We start from the raw sequence: 3270 nt of genomic DNA on the forward strand, positions 1-3270 counted from the left end.
TTGCGTGACTGCGATTTGGCAGCACCACAACACCAAACTATGTGCAGGAAGTGTGCCTACACCATGGCACCCCCACAAGACCAAACTAAGTGAAGGAAGCATGTCCGAAGGTGGCTCTTCTGCTTTCTGTGCAAAGTAACCAGAAAGCAGCACGTTGGGCTGCGTTTGGACTTCCTAGGTTTCCATCTGCCCGATTTGGGTGAGTGCTCTGTGGCAGCAGCACAACACCAAATTAAGCCCAGGAAGCGTGGCTACACTTTGGCACCCCCACAAGACCAAACTAAGTGAAGGAAGCATGTCCGAAGGTGGCTCGTCTGCTTTTTGCACAAATCAACCAGAAAGCAGCATGTTGGTCTCCTTTTGGACTTTATAGGTTTCCATCTGCCCGATTTGGTTGAGTGCTCTGTGGCAGCACCACAACACCAAACTGAGCGCAGGAAGTGTGCCTACACTATGCCACCTCCACATGACCCAAGTAAGTGAAGGAAGCATGTCCGATGGTGGCTCCTCTGCTTTCTGTGCAAAGTAACTAGAAAGCAGCACGTTGGGCTACGTTTGGACTTCCTAGGTTTCCATCTACCCGATTTGCGTGACTGCGATTTGGCAGCACCACAACACCAAACTATGTGCAGGAAGCGTGCGGACACTTTGTCAACCCCACAAGACCAAACTAATTGAAGGAAGCATGTCCAAAGGTGGCTCTTCTGCTTTCTGTGCAAAGTAACCAGAAAGCAGCATGTTGGGCTACGTTTGGACTTCCTAGGTTTCCATCTCCCCGATTTGCGTGGCTGCGATTTGGCAGCACCACAACACCAAACTATGTGCAGGAAGCGTGTGGACACTTTGCATGTCGATATCCCGATCCCTCCCGTGAATAAAGACACAAGACACCGTAGATAAGGTTAAAGTGGAGAATGAAAGGCCACAACTTTATTGGTTCCGGATGTTGAGCGGTATTGGCTTTAGGCATTGGATCTAACTAGACTATATCCGACTCCAGTACGACGTGCTGGCAGTCCAGGAAGGGATAACCACTGTTGAGTGAGCCCTTGCTGCTGCACATCAGCTAAGGACTCACCCTGTGATCACCGATCTGGGGCGTGCCTTAGGCCCTCACCACCCACGGCTCCGGACACGGACGCGCCCCCCGGACTCCTTTACGAAGTACCCTTCAGCACTTGGGGGGAGGTGTTGGCCCGTCCTCCCCCCCACCTCCTAACCTTCCTGACCTTATCCAATGCCTAACCGCCAAACCAAAGTTGTGACGAGTTGCTACGAGGTAGGCGAAAAAACCACAAGGCGGAGCCAATTTGCCAGGTGGAAAAATTCCTACCCGGCCCCTCAACGGCGACCAACCGTGGTCCATAGCAAGGTCAAGGACAACCTAACCTAGAGGGAGGGTGGGAAGGGAAAAGCTGCAACGATCAGGAGCCCAGGGGAGAGAGGGTGAGCTCTGGCTGCGGACCCACTTAAGTGCAGTGGGCACGCCCCAGCCGGCTGCGCCGGTTGGCCAGCCGGCTGGGCACCGCACCCAGAGCTCCCCCAATAGCGCCAGGGGATGCAAGCATCCCCTGTGCACGTGGAGGGCTCGTGCTCCACTGCAACCCCTCTCCTTTCTAAGGGCGGAAGGGGCTTTGCATGTCGATATCCCGATCCCTCCCGTGAATAAAGACACAAGACACCGTAGATAAGGTTAAAGTGGAGAATGAAAGGCCACAACTTTATTGGTTCCGGATGTTGAGCGGTATTGGCTTTAGGCATTGGATCTAACTAGACTATATCCGACTCCAGTACAACGTGCTGGCAGTCCAGGAAGGGATAACCACTGTTGAGTGAGCCCTTGCTGCTGCACATCAGCTAAGGACTCACCCTGTGATCACCGATCTGGGGCGTGCCTTAGGCCCTCACCACCCACGGCTCCGGACACGGACACGCCCCCCAGACTCCTTTACGAAGTACCCTTCAGCACTTGGGGGGAGGTGTTGGCCCGTCCTCCCCCCCACCTCCTAACCTTCCTGACCTTATCCAATGCCTAACCCCCTTCCCCCACGAAAGGACTGCTTCCCTTTGAAACAGGCTGTCGCGGGGTGATTACCCCAGCACTTTTCGCACTCATGCGCAAACTTGCACATTGGTCTCTTGCACCACCCCTTGTTAAATTCCCAGCATACCTGATGATGGGTATCCTTCCTAAATTCAGTTTTCCCCGCCTTATAGTGGTCAGGCTGCTTCTTCTCCATGTAGGACCCTACGTGTTCATTCCAGTAGTTTTGATCAATGAGGTCCCAGCGCGTGGTTGCTAAGAGGGACGCATTTCTACGAAATGCCTCGTCATAGGTTAGAGCAACTGCTTCCCCCGCCTTTGCCCACGCTTTTCTGATATGAGATAAATATGCCAATAGATGCATAGCCCTCTTGGGGTAAGCGGCAACGACCACGCCCATAAATACTTGAAACCCGTCCAGCCAATTCTCGAATGTTCTTTCAGCCCTGGGCTCCCTGTACTTACGCCTCCCATAAGATCGTTTTTTCTCTCCTTTTGCAGTGACCTTAACCGGGGGGAGGAGAGTAAAAATATCTACATAATCCCCATTCAGTATTTTGGTCCTTTTCTTTTTGGTCAGGTGATTGCCTAGGATCACATCAGTGGACACAAAGGTGGAAGTTTTGGTTTCTGGTACTAAGGCCCCTCCCTTCCACTCCAGTGTACCATTAAAGGATTTTCGATGTGAATTGGCCCTCCTTTCATGAGCCCATAAAGGCAGGCCAACCAGATCCTCTCCCTCACCCCAGTACCCCTCCATAGAAGCATCGCTATCTGAGTCTGAGGACGTACCTGTATCATCCTCGGTGTCCAAGTGCTTACTCTTTTTTGACTTCTTGTGCGCGCTCTTTTTTGCCCTCTTCTTTCCTCGCCCTTCCTGTCCTTGTGCCTGGTGGACTGAAGTTGATGGCTCTTGTATGGCAGCTGACGTGGACGGTCCTGGAGCCGAATGCCCTGGCTGGGTAACCGACGCAGTGGTGTGCTCATGCTCCTCCTCTGATGATGATGTCTCCGAAAGCACCCTCCCCTGGGAAGGAGCTGCACTGGACTGGGATTCCTGAAAACAACTAGGCACACCTGGGGAAGGGTGAACTGCAGATGTGTTATTATTCAGGGAAGCGGTAGTCTCACCTTGCAAAGGTGTCACTACTGTTGCCCTTGTGGCTGAGGCCTGAGACTGCGTTGTACAGCCCTGGGATTGCGTGCCAGCCGATTGGGAAGTATCT

Source organism: Lacerta agilis, chromosome W (genome assembly GCF_009819535.1).
Source record: "Lacerta agilis isolate rLacAgi1 chromosome W, rLacAgi1.pri, whole genome shotgun sequence".
Lineage (NCBI taxonomy): Eukaryota > Metazoa > Chordata > Lepidosauria > Squamata > Lacertidae > Lacerta > Lacerta agilis.